Genomic DNA, 25,734 nt, shown 5'->3' with positions numbered 1-25,734 from the left:
TGCGGACTAGACATAGTCTGCAAAACGAGATTTATTATTTTGATTGATGCCAGGTGAGTATCAGGGGTTCTAAGACTCTTATCTGAATTGTATGGAGTATAGCTCACATTATAATGAAAGTTGCTTGACAATTGTCCTTTATCAACATATTTCCAATAATCCCCACGGTAGTTATATTTGTGAGAAACTGAGACATAGCAATGCTGTCAGACATATTATGTTTGGAAATGACATAAAACTAAAGATATCATTGAAACTAGGAAAATCACAGTTTAGTTCTTACTTAGACCTGATTTTCTTCAATTGGGTTGGGAAGCATATGAGATTAACATAGAGTTTGTTGTTTATTTGCTTATTTTTGGTTGGCATCCATTTTTTTAAATCATCATTGCTTTTTTATTCAGAGACCATTGCAGAAACTATGCTTGACATGAATGAAATTTATTCCTAGATCTTGCAAATTGTGGTTTATGGAAACTTTATGACTAATTCAAGCTTGGTTTTCACTCTTCTTTGGCTACAGCTGGTATCTTTTCCTTGCTATTCGTGAAATAGGCCTTGATGTTTTTTTCCTTCTGACTTATTTATAAGGTTCTGCCATTTGTGCAAAACATGTGTTCTACAAACTATTTAATGGCCAGCAAAAGATAAACCTGCCTGCTGATGTCTTCTCTGATTTATCATGACTGAGGCTGAGTTTGTCCTTACGTTAAGCCTATTACCACATTCTCAAAACATTGACATTAGCTTAGAAGTCTAAAGTTATTTCATATATGTTTATTTGATTTGATCTATTCTAATACATAAATTCTTTTTGATATCTATCTGCTATCTTACACTGCTTTATCCTGTCAGGGAATACTCAGTAGACCCTTAGAAAGTGTTGTATGTGAGATTTATTAAAAAACAAAACCAAAGAACATATCCACTTTTACAATCATCCAAATTTATGCTAAATGTTCTATTATTTTTCTTATGATCCAATTCTGTTTAGTAAAATCACAGTGTTACCTACCTCACATTATAGTTTACAAACTAAAGCATATATTATTTCAATTTGCCTTAGCTAAATTTCTGGAAGATAACAAAGGTGGATGTCACTTTTTTCCTAATTTCGTAGTTGACAGACACAAACTTAAAATGTTAATAGATTTGCCCCAAATTATATAAAATTTGGATTAAGGGTCTGGTTCTAGAAATAAAATCTTTCAATGTCAAACCTAGCGTTATAATTTACCTTGATATTTTCTACTTCTTAAGGCATATTATCATATTATTTTAGTTTACTCCTCACTCAGCTTATAAAATATTGAAAAAAACCAGTAATACTTGGTGTTCTCTTAAATCTTGAAACTATATATTATACATATTATGCATCTGAGTCAGTAAAAATCACAGTGATGAAGTAAATGTTATTTAAACTTCCATCATGGGTTGTAGCCTGCTTCATTACAGGCCATCTATTCCCAAATCCTACAAAATAATTTCTTCCAAATGTTAAACCTCCTGTCAGTCTTGTAGCGTTTAATTATTTCCATTTGCAGTAGATGTAACCCAGAAGCCAGCCTTTATTTTGAACTTCTAATGGTGAGAATGAGATGTGAGAAAACTGTTGTTCTGCAAAAGTGGCCCTGGATAAGTATGATCAAAAAGAACTGAAAATATTTGATCTTGGAACAATGCAAATCATTTCCAAAACAAACTGTCCTGCATTGACAAGTACATTTACAGATCCTCACTTTCAGTTTTTCAATATGTATTGATAAGGCATAAAACATGAGATAGTCCAGATTCAGAAATGATATGAAAGAGATTTTTATCTGAAATTTGTTTTTCGAAAATTTCCAAAATGCTAGGACCTTGCAATTTTAATTTTTATGGAAGCCAGTTATTCTGTAGGACAGTAAGGGGTTTGTTAAGGTTGACAGTGTTATTATATAATATATTAGAAAGATGCCAGCACTTGAAGGCAGGAAAAGGGTTTTGCCATCAAGTAACTGAGATATACAAATGTTCCAGGTCTCCTGGAGAAACCTAAAAAGCCAAACAGCTTCCACTCTCAAGAAGCTCTGCCTAATACAGGAATTCATGACAAATGTGGATATAGAATCTACATGTTATAATGATGCAAATTCGGCATTAGGAATGTTCAACCGAAAAAGAGCTTCACTTCAATATTAACGTATGTAGAAAATAATTGTGAACAAGAAGATAGCTGTTTAGAGGGTTTAAGTATACATTGTTATTTAACTGGTACAGAGAAAAAAATAAATTCTGAGTAAAGAAAACTGAATAAGCAGAGAAATAGATATAAGAAGTTATAAGGCATATTTGGCAGGAAATAAATATGTCAATTTGACTGGTACAAAGTGTTACCGGAATGTGAGTCCACAGTTATCCTGAGAAACTCCAGAGGGGAGACTCTGCAGATCTCAGTTCTTTGTCTTCTGGAAGGAAATAATTCAAAGGAGACACACAGGCAAGGTTTAAAGCAGGAGGGAAAGTTTATTTCAAGAGAAGTGAGAGTTTATTGGAGAAAGTAGATTACACCTGGAAGAAAGCCAAGCAGGCAACTTGAAAAATCAAGTGTCTTGGATGCATCTTTCTTTTGAGTTTTTATACTCCTTAACTTTTCCTAGGCTCTTTGCCTCCACCCTTTGTTCTTCCTCTGGGCAGGCTGTTGCTCAAGTATGGTGTATTACGCGGTTCTGTCAGCACTTTGTTGGGGCCGCATGCGCAGTGTGCTTAATGAAGTCCTGCACAGGCACATTAGAGGCAATTTGCCCTTACTGGTCAAGGGCTCTCAGAGGAAGGTGAAATACTGGTTAAATTTGACTTTTTTGCACTCTACTGCACATACTGGAAACTTTGTCAGGCTTGCTAACTAAAGGTGTCTTCTGTCTGTTGTAAACCCCTGCTATTCCAAGCGCCAGTCATGGGCCATTGTTAGAGGCCTAATTTTATGCCCACTAGTCTTCCCCTCGATGAGAATAAGACAACTCTGGGGTCACTACCTTGTCCTGCTCACCATTTCAGAGTACACATTTATAACTGCCTGACCATGGCTTGACAAATGCCCAGCATTCCTGGGCCCTCTCTCCTGCCCTGCTCACATCTATCTACCTACTCTAACAAAAGTTACCGTGAAAAGGAAGCTCAGAAATCAGGTAGAGGCAATTGTTTGGGACAATTCAATAACACAGATCACCATGAATGCAAAACGAAAGAATTAGGTCTTCCTGTAGAAAATAAGGGGGCACTGAATGTTTTAAACAGAATTAGAATTACTCTTCGGCAAGTTTTATCTGCCATTGGCATACATTTATTAAATGAATTAGAAACTGAAAGTAAGGAACTCAGCTGTGAGCCACTACAACTTAAATTATCCAGATTGGAGATGAAGGATGCTAGAAACAAGGCAGAGGGTTGGTCTCAGGAATTTTCTAGAAGGAACCTTGACAAAGTATGGTAACAGATGGAATTATCGCAACACTCCTCAATTTTTTTCAGGTTTGATTCATTTCAAATGTGATAGAACCTGATTGAGACATTTTGATACCACAAAAAGAAACCCTTAAAACTACCCCACAAATGGTAGCCTTTATTTATTTTGTTTTGTATATGCTATATATTTTGTCAAGTATTGTACCTATATTCTAAAAATTTTATAAAGTGAGTATTAGACATATTTTGCAGTGAGGAAATAAAGACTCAAACAGAGTTAACAATTTGCCCACATATCCGAGAAAGCACATGACAAATCCAAGGTTCGATTTTCAATTCCTTATTCACAGAAGAATGAAATATCACATTGCTCCTTGCAAATAATTCATCCATTATTTCTTTCCATCCATCTCGCTTACCACAAACTGTCGAATGTATGTCTGCTAATCTGCAACAAATTTTGATGCTCTTTGTCCTGTGATTAATACTTACTATACTTTCTAAGAATTTGAAGAAGGAATGCTTAGGAGAAAAAAAACTCCACTTGACATTTCTTAACCTTCCTTATAAAATTTTAAATCTTCTTGTGTCCCTCAAAAAACCCATTTTTAAGATGTTCTCACTTCAAAATATTTTTAAAAGATTTAGGGTAAAAGCTTTCGTTGATTTTTCCTTTTCCACGTATTTCTTAGAAGAAAAAATATAGAAAATACAGTAATCTTGGTGAAGGGCAGAAAGGGAACTGATTTGGGAGGAGGGTGAGGAAACACAAGGAAATCTGACCGGAGAGTTTTTCTCTAAGAATTGTGAGGCTCACTTTTAGTATTCAGATAAATGCTAGCAATTTTAGGCTTGCATTTGAAAGGATTGATACATGAGACTAAAAATTCTATAAGATTTTAAACCTATTAGGTTTTACAAGCAAAAGAATATTATGGGTTGGGTTTGTGAGAGTATTATGGTCAGAGGTGTTCATTTTATCAAAAGCAAGAAACTTGAGAACCAAAGGGCATATTGCCAAGGTCAACTGATCCTAACGTTTTATTTGTATGACTGTTTTTAATGTCCCTTCATTTTCTCCTATCTAGTACAGGTCAAAATGACCACTAGCATTTGAGCTATATTATTTAATTTTTTTTGTCATGTTTGCAAAAAGCATACACTCTGCTATCTTCCTCTTTGGTTAGTCTATTAACTGTTAGCATTACAGCAATTTATTTTTCATAATTTCAAACATACTTTATAATAAATGAACATTCAAGTTGGTTGGAAGATTTTTAAAACTTTTTCAAGGCAGTAATATGATTCCATTTTTCTGTGAAGGTATTATGAAGTTTTATTTTAGCTTTAATGACTTGGACTTCAAGTAATTTAATGAATGTGTAAGCGGGACATCTTCTATAGACATTCGTTCTTTGATTTATTTGGCCAGTATAGACCTTAACAGAAGGATGAATTTCATTGATAATAAACATTCTAACTTTATCCAATTTGAAAATAGTGGCACAATATAAATATTAGGAAATTCATTTATACTGTAGGCTGTTAATTAAAAGTATAGTTGGCATTATTCAAATACTTTCATAATTAATGCAAATAAGCTATAAATAAATCATAATTATTAGTACTTATCTTTTAGGTCTTCTTTGTTCAGCAGTTGATTTTAATTTGCTTAATGAAAACTTTATCAGCAGAGCAGAGGTAAGGAAAGTTGACTTCAGTGTTTTTCTTCTCATAACACTACTCAAATCTTATCTAATCAGTAAAACAACTTTGAATTTAGAAAAAAATCACAACTTTATTAGATAAAGCAAATAGAATAAAGTCAATTATGACTTGTTAAATTAAAATCCTATAGTTGAAATGTATATTGTCCAGAGAGGATTTCTCATTAAAATTTTGTTTTTCCATAAGATCCTAGAAAATTATTCTGTATTATGTATGATAAATATATTGATTGAAATATTTTTATCCTTTACAATAGAGAAAAATAATGGCCTATGTTATTATTTATAATATATTGTCTATTATAAATAAGATATAATAAATATCAAATTTTACAACATTTTTATCAACATACCAACAATTGTGTGTCTTAGAGCAGAGCAAATACTCGAGGATTCAAATTCAAACTGTAATTCATTTATTTGTTGTATCTCATACCCATTAAGCATACATTTATTAAGAATTTCTAGGTATTTTCAATTAAAGCGAAAGTAGCAGAGTAACTATACTTACTAGCTGCCAGTGTGGAGGGAGAGAATAGTTAACTAATAGTTAAATCAAAGCCTAGTACTCAGTTATGAAAATTGCTGCTTCACACAGTTAAAACCAAAGATTATCAGTCTGAATTAGTGAATAAGATTTAGCTATGACCTATGTAGTTTAAAAGCATGGACACAAAATATTGAAATGATTTAATATAAATGATAAAAAATGTATACCAAGCAAATAGTATGCAAAGAAGACTGATGCACTGATATGGTTTGGCTCTGTCCCCACTCAAATCTCACCTTGAATCATAGCTCCAATAGTTCCCACATTTGTGGGAGAGACCCAGTGGGAGATAACTGAATCGTGGGGCCAGATTCCCCCATAGTGTTCTTGTGGTAGTGAATAAGTCTCATGAGATCTGATGGTTTTATAAGGGGAACTCCTTTCACTTGGATCTCATTCTCCACTTCCACCATCCATAAAAGGAACAATATGCTCCTGCTTGTCTTCTGCCATGATTGTGTGGGCTCCCTAGCCACGTGGAACCATGAGTCTATTAAACTTCTTTCCTTTATAAATTACCCAGTCTTGGGTATGTCTTTATTAACAGCATGAGAACAGACTAATACAGTAAATTTGTACCAGTAGAGTGGGGTGCTGTGTGGATAATCAAAAATGTGGAAGCAACTTTGGAACTGGGTAATAGCCAGAGGTTGGAACAGTTTGGAGGACTCAGAAGAAGGCAGGAAAATGTGGGAAAGTTTGGAACTTTCTAGAGACTTAAATGGCTTTAACCAAAATGCTGATAATGATATAGACAATGAAATCCAGGCTGAGGTGGTCTCAGATGGAGATGAGGAACTTGTTGGGAACTAGAGTAAAGGTGATTCTTCCTAAGTTTTAGCAAACAGACTGGTGGCATTTTGCCCCTACCTTAGAGATTTGTGAAACTTTAACATGAGGGAGATAATTTAGGGTATCTGGTGGAAGGAATTTCTAAGCGGCAAAGCATTCAAGAGGTGACCCGGTGCTGTTAAAAGCATTCAGTTTTAAAAGGGAAACAGAGCATAAAAGTTTGGAAAATTTGCAGCTGCATGATCAGATAGAAAAGAAAAATCCATTTTCTGAGGAGAAATTCAAGCTAGCTTCAGAAATTTGCATAAGTAACGGGGAGCCAAATGTTAATAGCCAAGACAATGGGGAAAATGTCTCCAGGACATGTTGAGGTCTTCCCGGCAGGCCCTCCCATCACAGGCCTGAAAACCTAGGAGGAAAAAATGGTTTCATGGGCCAGGCCCAGGGCCTCCCTGCTCTGTGCAGCCTAGGGACTTTGCGTCCTGCATCCCAGCCCCTCTAGCCATGGCTAAAAGTGGCAAAGGTGCAGCTTTGGTGTTGCTTCAGAAGGTGCAAGCCCCAAGCCTTGGCAGCTTTCATGTGGTGTTGAACCTGCAGAGGCATGAAAGTCAACAATGGAAGTTTGGGAACCTCCAGGCGGATTTAAGAGGACTTATGGAAATGCCTAGATGCCCAGGCAGTAGTTTACTGCAGGGGTGGGGCCCTTATGAAGAACCTCTGCTAGGGCATTTGTGAAAGGAAAATGTGGGGTCAAAGTCCCCACACAGAGTTCCTACTGGGGCCTTGCCTAGTGGAGCTGTGAGAAGAGGGCGACATTCCTCCAGACCCCAGAATAGTAGATACACTGACAGCTTGCACTGTCACCTGGAAAAGCCACAGACATTCTATGCCAGCCCCTGAAAGCAGTTAGGAAGAGGGGTATTCCCTGGAAGGCCAAAGGGGCAGAGCTGCCCAAGGCCATTGGAGCTTACCTCTTACATCAGCATGACCTGAATATGAGACATGGAGTTGAAGGAGATCATCACGAAGCTTTAAGACTTCACTGCCCCCACTGGATTTCAGATTTGCATGGGTCCTTTAGCCCCTTGATTTTGGCAAGTTTATCTCATTTGGAATGGGTGTATTTATGCAATGCCTATTCCTCCATTGAGTCTAAGAAGTAACTAACTTGCTTTGTTTTTACAGGCTCTTAGGTATAAGGGACTTGCCTTGTCTCAGATGAGACTTAGGACTATGGACTTTTGAGTTAATAGTGAAATGAGTTAAAATTTTGGGAGACTATTGGGAAGGTATGATTAATTTTGAAATGTGAGGACATGAGATTTAAGAGGGGCCATGGGCAGAATGATTTGGTTTGTCTTTGTACCCACCCAAATCGTATCTTGAATTGCAGCTCCCACAATTCCTGAGTGTAGTGGGAGGGATCAGTGACAGGTAATCGAATCATGGGGTTGGCCTTTCTCATGCTGTTCTCATGATAATATATAAGTCTCATGAGATCTGATGGTTTTGTAAAGGGGAGTTCCCCTGCACTTTCTGTCTTTTCTGCTGCCATGTAAGGTGTGCTTTTGCTCCTCCTTCACCTCCACTGTGATTGTAAGGCCTCCCCAGCCATGTGCAATGGTGAGTCCATTAAATCTCTTTCCCGTATAAATTACCCAGTTTCAGGTATATCTTTATTAGCAATGTGAGAGCAGACTAAAACATGCACCTAATAGACAAAATAGATTACAGTGGTACAGTTATTGATAGTGATAAATACTGCTGTTACATGAGAAAAAAATTTTCACCAAAAGATATAATTTCATAACTCTAAGCTTTCAAAAATACACCTTCAAATATATTAAGCATAGATAAAAGTAAATGATCACTTTTTAAATCATCTATACATAGTCCTACTTTAGAGCTTCTCCATAGATCAAGGAGAGAAAATGCTCTATAAGGACAGAGAGGATCTGAAAACCTCTATTAACTTTATTGGCCTAATGGATATACTGAACCATGTAATAAACACATGGAGATATTTTTTGCATAAAGCTGTAGCTAACTGATACATTTTATTAGGTGTTTGGAATAAAAGAACTATACGTCATCAACTACCTGTACTGTTTCTCATTTTCCTTTCAAAGTTGAAAGAATTTTCCACATAGAACCCATTCATTATTTTCTATTACATGTGGCTGATGACTGATATGATTCCAAAGACCCAATATAGTATTCACAAAGTGTCTCGAATACCAGTATAAACTATATCTCACATTAATAGAAAGTTGCAATAAACAAATTCAATCTTTAATTATAAAAAATAAAACAATTGTTAATGACTTGTTTCTATGTGCCTGAAATAAATTCCAATTGCCTAGGTACCCATGCATCTTAGTAGCTATATATAATAAATTATTTATTTATCCTGAATTATATTCTTGGCTCTTCAAATGATTATTAGCTGAAAGAAATATTCTGAATATTTTAAAAATAAGTTATTATTTTTAAATAATTATTTAAAAATAAGTTGTTATTTTAAATAATTCTGGGAATTAAAAATCCCCAGAAAGACTGAGCTTTGATGTCCCACCAACTGGAGGAATGGGACTGTGAGTCAGAGGTCAAGGGAAGTGATGGGAAACAGAGAAAGCAGTATTCTTGTTCACCTGAGTGTGAGACTCAAGATTCTGTCTACGTAGATTGATGCTACCGGAAGATTTCCAAAAGATCTATTTAATCTCATCTATTTAATACAAATAACAAATATTTGTTACTGACTGAAGTGTATCAGATACTGGACCTTGAATCCTGGGGTACACATAGGACTATGGCAAGAAACAACATTTAAATATGTACTGTTTTCAACATTCAAATTAGGGAACTATGGGACAGAAAATAGGTTTTTAATATGTTAAATTGTGCTAACAGTTATAATAAAAATATGCTAAAGTGGGTTAGAGATTAATGGTATTATGCATTTCATAATATGGTTATGGAAGACAGTGATGAGGTGGGCCTGAAGGAACTGTGATTGCATGCTTCAGGGGAAAATTAATAGCATGTTTGATGTGTCTTAATGTCAAAGAATATATGAGGAAAAATGCAGGAAAATGAAGAACAGAGAGTAACAAGCCAATATCAGAGAAGACTCAAAGAGTAGGAAAGAGACTTTGTGATTCACTCACATAAGTAGAAATGAAGTGGTGAATTTTGAGCAAAAATATGACATGCAATGAACAATATTATGAGTATCACTTCACCTGCTGTGAAGATTACTGAATGTAAGGGGGGAAATATGGATGTAGAACTATGATATACTTTTTTTTCATTATTTATGAGGAATAATGTAGACTTAGGAAAAAATGTTAGAAGAACCTGATTTAAAGCTGTCTAATCTTGATATGTTTTGACGATAGAGCCCACAGGATTTGCTCATGAATAGATATGGTGTGCAAGAGCAAGAAGCAGAAAGCTTTTGGTGTGAGCACATTAAAAAAGGGGGTCATGGATCTTAAAAAATGGAAAGCTAAAGAGAAGCAGATAGTAAAGGCCAATATAGTACACTTCTGTTGTTTAACAAGATAAGGTGACAGAAAAATTTTACATGTACCATCACTTGACAGAAGTAAAACTAGACAAACAAAAACTACAGTTTTCAAACATTGGAAGTCATGTCATGAAACACAGTTATCCTAGGGAGATAGGAAACAAACCAGATGAGGCCCATGATTCGTAAGCCTACTGCCTTGACAGAGTTTCCAAACTGTGGCAAAAGGAGAGGTGATCCAGTGAACTCTGAGATGAATAAATATAGTGAGAATTCAAGAAGAACAAGGTAGATAAGAACTGGAGAAAAGAGTAGTAGAAAGAAGATAAAAGCACAAAGAGAAAAACTATGGATACCTACAAATGGTCTTCCTCAAACATTCAGCAGAACACTGATTAGTGCATGAATATGAAAAAAAAAAAATGTTCAAGGCTAGAGAAAAAGTAACCAAAAAGAAATACTGTGATTCGTATCTGGAGGTGACATAAGACTTGCGATAACACCCGTTTCCATAAACCCATTAGAAAGCCTCGAAAGTCATAGAATGTAAAATAGAGCAGAGCGAAGAAGAACTAGAGTCAGTACTGCAGAATCATTATGGCTAGAATAAATTATGCTCTTGTCTTACCTAATAAATCTTAAAAGTAGGGGCCCACAATATCTGAATGTTTTTTAATTTTCAAAGAATTGAAAGCTGGTTGTAGTGACTCATGCCTGTATCCCAGCACTTTGGGAAGCTGAGGTGGTGGATCACTTGAGGTCAGAAGTTCAAGAGCAGCCTGGCCAACATGGTGAAACCCTGTCTCTACTAAAAACACAAAAATAAGCCAGGCGTGGTGGCACACAGCTGTAGTCCCATACTCAGGAGACTGAGGCAAGAGAATCGCTTGAACCCAGGAGGTGGAGGTTGCAGTGAAACCATATTGTGCCACTGCTTGCACACACACACACACACACACACACAAGTATATACATACATTTATAAACTTAGTCAAAACTTCAAAATGAGAAATTCACAAGCATCCAAGTGAAAATTGGCATCCAAGAAACAATTATCTGACATATAAAAAATAATTATCAACCAGACAATGAGCAAAACAGAAAAATATGACACATAGGAAGGAGAGAAATCAATCAATAAAAACTGCACTCAAACTGATAGTCTAGATTGCACATAGGGACTTCACATACATTATTATATATCTCACTGATAAAAACTAGAGAAAAGATTGAACATATTAAACAGATATGTGGATTCTACAAAATATGTGAATCAAATTTCTAGAAATGAAAGGAATAATGGCAGAATAAACTTTTTCAAAAAAATGGAATAATGAAATGGAAGTCAAGAAGAGAAACTACACAAAAGAATGCAAAAAGTAGAAAAAAAAATCCAACAATAAAATAAAAGCAATGTCAATTAAGCTTGGAGTAATTTCTAAAGCCTAACATATTGTGTAATTGGTATGGACAAAGAGAAAAAAATGAGAATAGAAAATCTGTTTTAAGAAATTATAACCCAAAATGCTCTGATACCAAAACCAGACACAAACATTCCAAGAAAAGAAAACTATATACTACTATCACTCAAGTACTAAGAAGCAAAAATGTTTAACAAAATTTTAACAAAACAAATCTAACATTATCTAAAATGTATATGCACCATGACCAAGAAAAGTTTGGACTAAGATTGCAAAGTTGGCCTCCTATTTGAAAATCAATCAATGCAAGTCAGCATAGTTATAAACCAAAAAAAAAAAAAAAAAAAAAAATTGCTTTAGAGCATTTAAAATGATGTATTTGTCAAATCTTGGATCAATTCCTGATAGAAAACATTCTTCAAACTAGGAATACCCTCAACCTGATAAAAGTCATCTAAATAGACTATTGAAGCAGCGTCACTGTCTGGGGTAAATACAGGAGGTTCATGGTCTCACACTAAGGAAATCCATTATGCTGACACACAAGAATTGGGTTTAGGAGCAGAGGTTTAATAGGCAGAAGAAAGAGAAAGGAGAATAACTCTCTCCTGAGAGAGGGGTGCCCAAGTGGGACTTCCAGCCCTTGTAAGAGTGTGTGGGGTTTTATAGACAGGCTTGAGGAAGTGGTACCTGATTTACTTAGGGTCCCAAAACTGGTTGGACTAGTTGTGAAGTTAACACAGCACACAAAGAAGCTGGGCGCCCCTCCCTAATCTTTTTATTATGTAAATGGATTTTTTACTTGGCCAGCACCATGTTGTCCTCTTGCTACTACACACACGATTGGCAAGAAGGGAAGATGGAGCTGCGATATTGCACATGCCTAGTCCCCAGGTAGCCTTTTCCTATTGACACGGCTGCTAGTTTTCACTCGTGCAAGCTACCATCTTGCTTGTCTATGTCTGCAGCTCTATTTTACAGGCTATTCTTTGTTAGACAAGAAAATGATTTGGGGGCTGTTTTCATTAAAAGGAAAACCTTATCGAGGACTCCCATACCCTCAGTAACTGCCTAAGTAATTTCTTTTTAACTCCTATATCAGTATATCTAACATAATACTTAGCATTTCAATTTCTAATGCTTTTCCCCTAAAGTCAAGATTAAGGCAAGTATTTCCAATCACATCACACCGCATCAACATTGTATTTTAGGTTGTAACCATTGCAGAAGCCAAAAAAGAAAATGTGATAAAAGGAGTCTTTATTGAAAGGTTCAGGTAAACTGTTTTATTCACAGACAATATTGTTACTTATAAAACCTGATGAAATGCACAAAAAAGCTACCAAATCTAACAGGTGATCTTGGCAAGATAATAGAATAATAATATTATCATTAATAATAATCAATTGCCTTTCTTTATATCAATATAACTAATCAGAAATTAAAATAAAAACAGGTTGAGCACTGTGGCTCATGCCTGTAATCCCAACATTTTGGGAGGCCGAGGCAAGCAGATCAGCTGAGGTCTGGAGTTCAAGACAAGCCTGGCCAACAGGGCAGAACCCCATCGCTACTAATAATACAAAAATTAGCCATGCCTGGTTGTGTGTTCCTGTAGTCCCAACTACTTGGGAGGCTGAGGCAGAAGAATTGTTTGAACCCAAGAGGTAGAGGTTGATGTGAGCCGAGATCATGCCACTGAATTCTAGCCTGGGCGACAGAGCCAGACTTCCTCTCAAAAAAAAAAAAAAAAAGAAAGAAAAGAAAAGAAATTAAATAGAAACATTGCCATTTATAAGAGGATATACAATATTATATATTAAACAAAATGCAATGGCTGTACACTGAGAACTTGAAAATATGTCTAATATAAATTACCTAATACCTAAATACATTGAATTGAAAGTTATAACATATTAATTGTTCCTCTGAAGACTCAGTATTGTGAAAGTATCAATATTCTCCAAAATGTGGTGATGGCAGAAAGTGTTAAAGAGCTTATTGTTATCAATTTCTCCTTTGGTAGAGAGGTAGAGATAATAAGGTAAAGAGAATAAGGTACACTCCTAGGTTGTTAGGAGTTTTATTTCCTCAATGAGAATGATATTTAGAATAGGAAGGGCAATAAGAATCATATTTCGTATCGTATGCGTTTCTTTTCCAGGGGTCTGCATTTCTGGGTATTAATAGAGGAGAATCTTACATCTGTCTATTAAAAAATCTTTATTTTTAAAAAAAATTTTAATTCAATTTTAACTACTTTTGATTTGGGCAAAGAAAATGTTTTTTAAATAAAGTTATCTAATATGCATATGAATTTCCCTTTTTAAAAAGCACCAGGTGCAGGGGTATCTTATTACACAAGTAATAATCCGTACAGATAATCAGAGACGATGTCCCTTTTCTAATGTTATTTATATTTATAGCAAGATCATAGAATATTTGACCTGGAAACAAACTTAGATAGCATCTAGTTTAAACACTTCCTTGAGGAAAAGAGACACCAGAGAAGAAGTTAGGCAATTAATGATAATGTTGAAACTTCAGTATTCACTTTATTTTCTTCTAAAATTCTAAACAAAATGATTCTCTTGTATATTTATTTCTATTTTTCTTAAAGTACTCTAGCTTTTGTTACAAATGATTGTTGCGTGATTTGTACTCTAAATTCCCCAGAACAATGACAGGTTATTTAGTGTAAGAAATTTAAAAATTTGTCTTTGCATTTTACATTTTTATTGTTCACTTCTTTTTTTTTTTTTTTTTTTTTTTTTGAGACGGAGTCTTGCTCTGCCGCCCAGGCTGGAGTGCAGTGGCCGGATCTCAGCTCACTGCAAGCTCCACCTCCCGGGTTCACGCCATTCTCCTGCCTCAGCCTCCCAAGTAGCTGGGACTACAGACGCCCGCCACCTCGCCCGGCTAGTTTTTTTGTATTTTTAGTAGAGACGGGGTTTCACCGTGTTAGCCAGGATGGTCTCGATCTCCTGACCTCGTGATCCGCCCGTCTCGGCCTCCCAAAGTGCTGGGATTACAGGCTTGAGCCACCGCGCCCGGCTATTGTTCACTTCTATTCATTTTTTAGTCTCAGTGAAATTGCCTTAAATAAACTAGCAAAACTAGATGCAAGAAGCAAGTGCTATCACATGAATATATGATTTGAAGAGCAATCTTGTTTGTAAATTACAGAATTGACAAGTTTAGTAAAAACTAAAATAGTTTTAGACATTTTTTTAGATCCTTGGATCAAAGCTTCTACAGATGAAACATTTGCAAAATTATTTTCTCCATAAATGTTGACCATACAAATCTGATTTCTTTATTCACACTTTATGCTTCATTTTATGGAAGACTCAGTAACCCATAACAAATTTCCATCCTGAACAATAAGAAAAACTTTTTAAGTTGTGCTTTCTTTTTAATGTACAGTTTGAGATTCTTTTTTGGTTTATTAGTTGGCTTGGAAATTTTTATTTTAAAAATACATCTTACAACAGAATTCTTAGACAGTTTGCTTCATATTTTCAGCAATATTTCAGCTTTAAAAATATAGTTTAAACTATTAAATGTTTAAATAAAATACACACTGAGGTTCACTCACTTATTTATACCAAAGTATTCGAATTTAATTAAAAATTATACATTTCATGGTAGAATTCTATTAAGTAAAGTTTTTTTTTTTTATATAGTAATGAGCAAGTTCTTAGAGAATACGGGTTAAGAACATGGATTCTGGAATTACATTTTGCCCTTTTAGCCTCATGGAGAGTTTGCAAATGATGAAATAGTTGATTGACCCTATAGAACTGTTTTTTAAGTTTGATCCTATAATCCATTCAGTCTACTAAGTCTCATGCTCACAACACAGGACATGTTTATTGAATGATGGTATAAATAATTTAATATTATCATTTTCAGAGGTAAGTTAAATGATTCTCTGTAGTTTTTAAAAAAATTAACAGTTGTTATGGAAATTTTTAGCATACAAAAGTAAACAAAATTTTGTTATAAACTCTCAACTTCAAATTTACTCATTACTCAGGTTCAACAATTATCAATATTTGCCATCTGCCATGCCTGCATCAACTCCTCACTCCTCTCTAGATAATAGTGATTATTATTATTTTATAGGTTTTTAAAATTCCAAATTGCATACATTGAAATATCGAATTTTTAGCTGTATATTTTTTTTAAAAAGAGTATAGCTATATGAATCTCACTCCAATCATAAAAATCTATTTCTAATTATTCAAACATTTTTTCTTGTACTTTGCTAATTTCTCTTGCCCACATCCCAGTCTCCACAGACAACTGATTTTTTATTTACCATATACTTTTTCCAGTTATAAAATTTCTTGTAAATTGGGTCATACCGTAATGTTCTTGTGTGTGTGTGTGTGTGTGTCTTCTACTTCATATAATATATGAATTCCTCAATCAGGTTACATGTATCAGCAGCCCTTTTTTTAATTGCTAAATAATACTTCACTGTAAGACTACACAATGATTTGTTTAGTCAACATTTGCTTGATGGACTTGCTTGTTTTTAGTCTTGGCTGTTATGGCCTAGAAAACTGGAATGACAAAAAATTTTCTTTGTATATTTTAAATATGCTTTTTTGGTTGTCTTCTCACTTCTTATGCAAATTAGCCATCATAGCTATTTGTTTTTTCTCTGTATGTAATGTGTGGTTCCACGTATACTTTTATATGTTTTCAAGATTTTGTGTGTGTGTGTGTGTGTGTGTGTGTGTGTGTTTGACATTTAGATTTTAGCAATATGACTTTGTGCATAGGGGTGATATTCTTTGTGTTTGTCCTGCTTGGGGTTTATTAAGGTTTTGGGATATATAAATTATGTTTCACTATATTTAAGTAAATTTTGGTCATTGTATCTTTAAATATATTTCTGCTCCATCCTATAACTCAAATATATTTCTGCTCCATCCTATGACTCCTCTGTGGGAAATCAAATTCCATCTAAGCTCCGAGGCTCCAGCTTCTTATATTTAATATTTGTTTCTTCTTCAAATGGGTAATTTTAATTGTTCTATCTTCAAAATCACTAACTCCGGCTGGCCCACCTACAGTCCGCTCTAATCCATCAACAGGATATTTATTTTATATGTCGTGGTCAATGACGGTCTGAGGCTGGTGTGTGGGTGGTAAAGGAATTTACCAAGACAGTAATGAGTTTAGAAAGGAAGATTTATTTAGAGGAAAGGGGGAGACATGTTGCAAGGGAACAAAGGGCAAGACAGCAGAAACAATCCAATCTGCAAAGAGGCAGGGCCTCGAGTTTTATAAGGTCATGCTGTTTAGGCTCAGTGCTTGCAGACAGGATGCCTGGGTTCAGGTACGCAGTGATCTGGGTGCTTGTAACAGGATGCTTGGGTGCTAGTGAGCTGTTTGCAGTTGAACCCATTTCTTGAAACATTTTCTCTCCCCTCTACCTCTGTTTCTATTTCTTCCAGCTAGGTCCATTTTTCAATTATCATTTAACTCCTTAAGTGTTAAATTCAGGTGTATTTTGTTGTTGTTTTTTCTGTAACTTACAGTTTCTATTTCTCTGCTGAAACTTTACATCTGGTCATTCATTGCTTTTTTCTCCCCCAAGCCTGGAACATAGGTATAATATCTCTTTATATAAGCTTTCATCTTATAATTGCAACAACGAGGTTTCCTTAGGGTGTATTTTTTATTGACTGACTTTTTCTTGAACATGGGTTACACTTTTCTGTCTTGTCTTATGTCTTTTTCTTTTTGTTGAAATGAGGCCCATATGATTAATATCCTGTAGATACACTGGATTACGTTATGTTCCATTAATAGGAAATTGTATAGTAGCAGGGAGTTTTCTTGACTGGGTGTATGGAACAGGTTCTAGTCCCCTAGTGGTAGGGAAAAATCTAACGTTTAGCATCTTTTTTTTTTTTTTTTTTTTTTTCCAGCTTTCAGTTACTTTCACTAGGGATATGATGATTTTCAGACCGGCATTGTTTGAAGGCGAGTTATTTGCTGAAGGTTATATGCAAATTTGAGGCTTGCCATTTATGCAGCTTGCCTTCTTTCATGATTCCCCACTAAATTCCTGATTGGTTTCTTAGCCCTAAACCTGTCTATATTAAAACTTTAAAACAAATATAACTAAAATATCATGGCAAGATCTTGATATTTTTGAGAGACGTCCATTCACGACCCTTTATTATGTTTATTTCTGCTACACCCATTTTAATTCTCATTTACTGTAGTGATTTCCTTGTACTAATGAAATGGGAAATGTTCCCTTGTCCCCCTCACAGGGCATGCAATGGGGGTGTGGTCCGCTTTTTCGGTGACCCACTGCTCAAACTTCCAGCGGGAGAATGCAGACTGGGACCGGTTATGGGGCTGTGATCCCACAGCAGTGTCTAGGGATGAATGTTTACAGCCGAAGTCCCAGTGGGCTTGTGTTACAGTGAGCTCTTTCAGTTTAGCTGTCCATAGGCAGCTCGTGTTAGTCAGCTCAATTAGACCCCCTGGCTTATCACAAAGACAGAAGACTTTCTATATCCCGGGATTTCTTCCCTTGGGGTACTGAAAGAATTGGATCCCACATGGGCTTGGAGAATGAGTGCAAGGTTTTATTGAGTGGAAGTAGCTGTCAGCAGATGGGGGAACCAAGAGGGAAATGGAGTGGAAAGGTGGTTATCCCTTGGAGTCAGGCCACTCGGTGGCCCAGCTTTCCCCCGGCCAAACTACGAATCATTCCACTAGTCCACCGCCTGTCCGTGTCTGTGGTGTGCGTTCCTCTCAATGTCCAGCCGCTTGTGTCTTCATCCACTGTTATGTTCCTCTTGATGTCCAGCTGCTTGTGCGTGTGCCCGCTAAGGTCTCGGAGTTTTTATAGGCACAGGATGAGGGTGTGGTGGGCCAGGGTGGTCTTGGGAAATACAACATAGGGCAGGAAAACAGAAATGCCTGTCTTCACTTAGGTCCCTGGGCACAGGCCTGGGGGTGGAGCCCTAGCCAGGGACCATGCCTTTCCTTTCCCAGCCCTCCCCTGATCCCCTCCCATATCGCTAGTTGTGTATTTTGTATTCATAAACTTGGAATAATCATTTTTTACTTCTTCTCCCATCCAACCTCTCCTTTTCTGTTGTTTCTGTTTTTGATGTTTGTGTTTTGTTTTGTTCAGTTCTCCTACTATCTTAACCAAAGCTTGTTCTTCCAAATATTGCCATCACAGGGATTTAAAAGAGAAATGTTTACAGTTTTAGCCTTGGTCACCAGACCAATTCTGAGCATAAACATACTTTTTTTGTTTGTTTGTTTTTTTAAATCAGTTGATCACATGTTTTAAATCTCAAATACGAAAAGACGTAAACTTAGCTGAAATCACTATACTGTACATTATTTATACTATTTATTTATACTATTTATTTATACTATAACTAATTCCACAAAGTGGTTTGGAAAGTTGTATTTTGCTTTCGTTGCCAAACCTTAGATCCAAAACTTCAAGTACATTCCTATTCTAATTTGGAAGTTGCCTGAAATTGGTGCGTTAAGACCTGAAATTAAAGAAAATTTTCTCTACCTTTGATGTAGCCTCAGAAAATTCAGACATCATATGCCCCTTATAATATTCCTTCTACATAAAAGGTTTAAATTACTGAAAGTTTCCTACATAGTCTTTTACACTCTTAAACCAGTTATTTACTAAATATTTATCTAATGTCTCTTGAAATCATCTACTTCTTATCTGATATGCCTCTTTTGAAAAAAAAATTAGCTTATTGTGATCTCTTGCCTAAAGAATCGAAATTGCCTGTTAATAACTCTCCCAGACTATAGCCGCACTTTTCTCCATGCAATTTAATTGATTATTCTAAAATACATAATTTAATATTTCAGTTCTCACTTCACTTTTTTTTTTTTTTTTAATCTGTCAGTGCCTTCTCACCTTTAACATAATATGCACTTTTTATGAAGAACATGCCATTGAAGGCAACACTCCTGGTTATCATAAATTACATGATCCAGTCATAATTAATTAATTGTAGCTTTTTTTTTTTTTTTGAGATGGAGTTTTGCTCTTGTTGCCTAGGCTGGAGAACAATGGTATGATCTCAGATCACCGCAACCTCTGTCTGCCCGGTTCAAGCGATTCTCCTGCGTCAGCCTCCCGAGTAGCTGGGATTACAGGCAAGCACCACCACACCTGGCTAATTTTGTATTTTTAGTAGAGACGGGTTTTCACCATGTTGGTCAGGCTGGTCTGAAACTCCTGACCTCATCAGCTTCCCAAAGTGCTGGGGTTACAGGCATGAGAGGTTTTTTTTTTTTTTTTTTTTTTTTTTTTTTTTTTTAATGTTTTCCTTGTCTGCAACATTCTCCCTTCCAATTGCCTAGCTATCACTATTTCATTTTGCTGTAATCAGTATAAACTGTTACTGGTGTTGAATCAGTATGGGTCTGTAGCAACCTCAATTCTTGCTTCCTCAGAAGAAAGAATTTGACTGAAGGGCATAAGACAGAAGAAGAGACCAAGGCAAATTTCAGAACAGGAGTGGAAGTTTATGTAAAAAGCTTTAGAGCAGAAATGAAAGGCAGGAAAGAAAATACACTTGGAAGAGGCCCAAGCAGACAACTTGAAGGACAAGGGCAGGCTTTGACCTTTTGACTTACGGTTTTATATGTTGCCTTACTTCTGGGGTCTTGCGCTTGTTCTCCCCCAAAAGAGTGGATTGACCGCACGAGAAATGACCTGCTAGCACTCAGGAGGGGCGCATGCACATTATGTTTACTGGAGTTGAACGCAGGCTCACCTGAGGCATTCTTCCCTTTCCCTTTTCCAGTGGAATGTCCCAGGAAGGTCATATACCAGTTAAACTCTACCATTTTGCCTCTTAATGCACATGTGGGAGCTCACTCACCCCATTTCTGATATCTTATTGAGAAGCTGCCAATAACGATTGTCAGGTGTTTTTATCTGCGGGGAAACTTCCTTTCCCTGGTGCTGGTTGTGACCAATTATTATTTTAGAGAAACAACAACCTGACCCTCATCTTATGGTCACCTGACTTTCCTGGTGGTGTAGGAGGAGCCCTCTGCAGCCCTGCTGTATTAGTCCATTTTTCACGCTGCTGATAAAGACATACCAGAGACTGGGCAATTTATAAAAGAAAGAGGTTTAATGGACTTACAGTTCCACATGGCTGGGGAGGCCTCACAATCATGACAGAAGGTAAGGAGGAGCAAGTCATGTCTTACATGGATGGCAGCAGGCGAACAGAGAGAATTTGTGCAGAGAAATTCCTCTCTATAAAACCATCAGATATTATGAGACTTATTCACTATCATGAAAACAGCATTGGAAAGACTTCCCCGTCATTGAATTACCTCCCACTGGGTCTCTCCCACAACACGTGGCAATTCAAGATGTGATTTGGGTAGGGACACAGCCATACCATACCACCTGCTCATACCTGACTAGCTACCTACTGTAATATAAACCACATTTTCAGATGACTTATGAAACTAATGAAACAATCCTCTTCTATAATTATGAATCTTTTTTGCTTTTATTAATATTGAAATTGATTATAATTGATTAAATTTCCTTTTGATTTCTGTTTCTCCCATATGAGTTTGAAAGCATCCTGAGAGACTGTGTCTTATTCATTAACAGCTGTGTGGAAAATAGAAAGTATCAAATAATTTGCATAATAATGATGCATGAATGAGTACCTGTCATAGTAATAAACTATCCAAACAATCCAAATTATTGTGAATCTGTAAAATTAAGTGGTATGTTTCTTAGGTAGGGTTACAATGTAAATTTTGATGTAAAACAAATCTGGTTGAAGAGTAATAATAGTTATTACCATTTTGACATAACTAAATATGCAATCATCATTTTCATATAGTACATTAATGGACTTGTAGGTTACTATCTTTACTTATTAAATGAGAAAATAGAACTTCAGAAATGAATGGCAAGTAACTCACTGAAGATTATTGTTGCTTTTGGGATTCAAATTCAGCACTTAGGGATGCAGAGAAGGGAGGATAACTTGAGCCCAGGAGTTCGAGACCAGCCTAGGCAACAAAGGGAGATGTCGTTCTCCACAAAAAGCAAAAAAGAAAAGATTCAAATCCAGCTCTCTCAATTCAAAGTGTGTGGTTTTCATCAATTGTTTTTGTAGCTCTTATATGAAATGCATGACCCTTTGGTGAAACAAAGCCAAATAATAATGAGCAAAACATATTTCTTCCATTTTCAAATGTTATCTTCTCTGCTTTCAGAAATGCTATGCTTCTGCCAGATCTTTATTCTTTAAAAAAAATTATAACAAATTATTTTTACAGTACAGTGTTATGTTACTGTATTACATATGTTCAAATATGTATTTGTTTTATGTCTGTGAGTATATATGCATATACATATATACATGCATATGCATAAGGATATATGTGGTATATATTTATAAGCTACTGTCTGTTGAGAAGGTGAAAAATATATAAAATCTTATGAAATAACATATAATTGATCTTAACTTTTACCAACTATCAACATTTTTTCTGGACTTTTTGCTGAATACATGAAGTAGAATAATATTGACTTTAGGATATTTATAACACATTCTTAGTCATTTTTTATTTGCTATATATTTTTAATTTGTATGATCTTAGCAAATCATTAACTGGAAAAGTTATCTTGTAGAGGTTTGCTCTCTTTCTCTGATAATTACTAAATTAGTATTATTAATAATATATAACATTTATCAAGTAAGTATATGATATGAATTATTTTTATGTCACTTGTTGAACTATAAATATACTAGATACTAAATATTCAAATACACTGTTCACCACAAAAATATTTAGTCATCACAGAAGTACTATGAAGATAGTTGTTATTTTGATACACATTTTATTGATCAGGAGCCTCAGTCATAAACAATTTAAATCAAGTTATGTTCACATAGCTGGTCAGTTCTGCAGCTGAGTTTCCACCAGGCAATTTGACTTTAGAGCCTGATACTACAATAGGATGTTCCCACCCAGTAGGGTGATCATTCGCTTAGTCACTTCTAGGATGTGTAGCATGATGATTAATCGAATTCAGTTTCTCACAATACTAATTATTCAGGGAACTGAAATGTTTTCATCTAGCTTGGAATACACCTCGGGGTAAATCTGTCTCATTCAGGTTACAGAAAGGAAAGTCATGATAGAAAATATGCTGCTTCATATCAAAGTTTTTGAGCCTGAAGGCAGTGTATTACCTTTTCCATACTGTTACCTACTGCATTAGAAAATCATCTGCCTTCTACTTCTTCTAATTGCATATATTTGTCAGCTCAAAGTTGTGCTTGCATTTGCCTTTTTTTAGTATTTCAAAATATAGTAATAATAGATATATATATGTATGTGTGGGTGTATCTATATACATATTTATGTATCAGGACATTTATATGAGAACTCATATGTGTTTGTAAACATATACATGGCACATATAAGGCCAACAGATTAGTTTCCAAAAAACCTTTGCAGATATCTAGTTCAAGTTCTAGATAAAATATTGTAGTTGATTCCATTTTTAACAATATTAAATTATCTTAGATTTCATTAACATTTTAAAATCAATTTGCAAATAACTTGAATATTAAAAAGTATATCAGTATTTATGCACATATCTGTTTATATATACACACAAACACACATGTGCATACACAATCACAATGTCTAAAGTATCTGCAGTTAGATACACATAGTGAAATAAAGTTTAAAACTTTTATTTTCAGTGTTTTCTGATTAAGAAAATCTTATTGATGGATTTCGAAAAGTATGTTAATCAATATTTTTCTTAAATCTGTTTGCCAACATTTCACTTTCAGGAAAGATGCAATTGGGGTTAGTAAATAATAACTAAAAAAATGTATTCACCAAAAGAAACAAAGCACTTTCTATGCACCAACAGAGTACTGTACATTCCATTTTGTACGTATTTATTCTTATAACCTTGGTAAGATATGTATATTTATTTCTATATATATAATTACTTATATAATTATATATCTCATCTATACATATATATTTGTATAATATATAACATACATAATGCGTATATCTATTATAACCATTACATTATGATATTTGACTTATTTTCAATGTTAACTACTAGTATTCATGTCTTTAAGAACATTGTTGTAAATGTCTTTTTTCCACTTAAGTATAGCTTTTCATGTGTACTTAGGAATGGAATAGACAGGGCATGTCTATTTTCAAATACGAAGTATTTCTAAACTGGTTGGACTTGTGAAACATTTTTATAAATACTTTAAAATGGCATTATATGTGTAACTACTATATTTGTATTAATTTAGTAATATATACATTATATAATTAATGCAGTAATCATTTGTGGACTACTTACTACCTGCTGAATGCAAATGTTATGAAATTGAATAAAACATGGTCCCTTTAGGGATGTCAGGAACAAATTTGTTACAATTCATCGAATTACAATAATGTATTCAAATTGACTGTGTCATTGGCATGTGATATATATTACTAAAATACTCTTTATTGCAAAGTTTCAGTCAAACAGCAGATGGTTGTGTCATGTCTACTAAAATTAGTAATATCAGAATGAATAAAAACTATTTTTTATTTCATCCAGATACTTGCTTTTTACAAACAATATTGAATCATAATTTTCCATTTAGATTTAAACTCTGACATCTTATTCAATTCCAGGTTTTATGGAAATAAGCAACAATAATAAAAAAAGTTAGCTATGATTTCACAGATATGTATAGCTGAATAGACAGATAAACCACACCTAGAGCAAATAAAAAGCACCAATATTCCACTTGAAATTCAAACACATATTTTCTTTACCACCAACGGTCCATATATTCATGGACCGTTATACTGTTAAATCTTGGATACTATTTATCTAAGCCTTGAAAATAATTTAGAAGATTATTTATATCCATAAAGTATCATAACCTTATTTTTTAAATAATCTTTAATGGACACATGACCAGTCGCAAGCACTGCCAAAAACACGCATGTATTTAGACAAAATATATTACATGAAGAAATGTAGCCTCATATATTCTCACACCTATACAAGACAGCTTAATTTTACTCAAATATTGCATCTAATTGGTCCAATAATTTTATGTATTTTTTGCTGATTATCATAAAGGAAATTCATTAACATAATTTATTCTTTATGGTATTAGCTCAGGCCTCTCTTCTAGCTATTTTGTACGATTACAGTGAATTCCTGATTCATCTGCTCTCAGTCTTTTCTTTTTCAACTTCATTTTTTCATATCTTCTCCTCCATTTATTCTGAAATGTGGATATCATCAATTTGTTAGCTGGTAAAACACTTGCGGAGCTCTCAATCCATATAAAAGTAATTCATACACACAAAGTGTTGCACAGTTTCAAACACTAAGCATGCGTAAAAATATTTGCTAGAGTAGTGATTGCAAAATAGAAAAGGCAATCATTAAAAACTGTTATAAATTAAATATTTCATTTATAGATTCCAATTTATTTCATACAACATGGAGAATGTACATTCTCATTACATTTATTTTTCCATCTTATAGAAAGTTATTTCAGTTACTGCCCAGTTCCCAGGCAAGTATTTTTCCCACTTTATGCCAAAAATTTTATACTACCTCAACACCAAACTGTAATTTTGGGACAACTCTGAGTTAGACTCCAATTAGGATGAGTGTGTATATTTCTAAGGAGGTGTTTATAATAACTGTAATTAGGTTTAAAGTTATGATTTATCCTAAAGCCACATATTTTTTCTTTTGGATATACTTATAATGCTATCATAATTACTGTAGCAACCAGCATGTATCATTGTAAGTCATGCTGATTGCACTGACTAGGATACAAGAGTAGGTCAATCATATTTAGCATAAACTTACTCATCCATTTGCTCATTATATAGATATTGAGTACCTATCATGTGTCAGGCTTTATTCATGTCAAAATTTGTATTAGGCTGCCCAGTTATTTGTGTTACTATAAACATCATTGCATCTCCAATCAGCACCAAAAGAATCATGCGAATACAAATGTTCTTTTGTCATGTGCTGTATTAATATGGAACATTTTTAAAGTAATTTTTATGTCTTTACATTTCTATCACTGTATTTTATGCTTTAAGTGTCATAAAGAGAACAAACCAACAAAAAATATTTATTATAAGCCAATAGTTTTTTTCAGAAACTACTAATTTTTGCTG

This window comes from Macaca nemestrina, chromosome 16 (assembly GCF_043159975.1).
Source record: "Macaca nemestrina isolate mMacNem1 chromosome 16, mMacNem.hap1, whole genome shotgun sequence".
Classification (NCBI taxonomy): Eukaryota; Metazoa; Chordata; class Mammalia; order Primates; family Cercopithecidae; genus Macaca; species Macaca nemestrina.
This window is presented reverse-complemented; position numbering follows the sequence as displayed.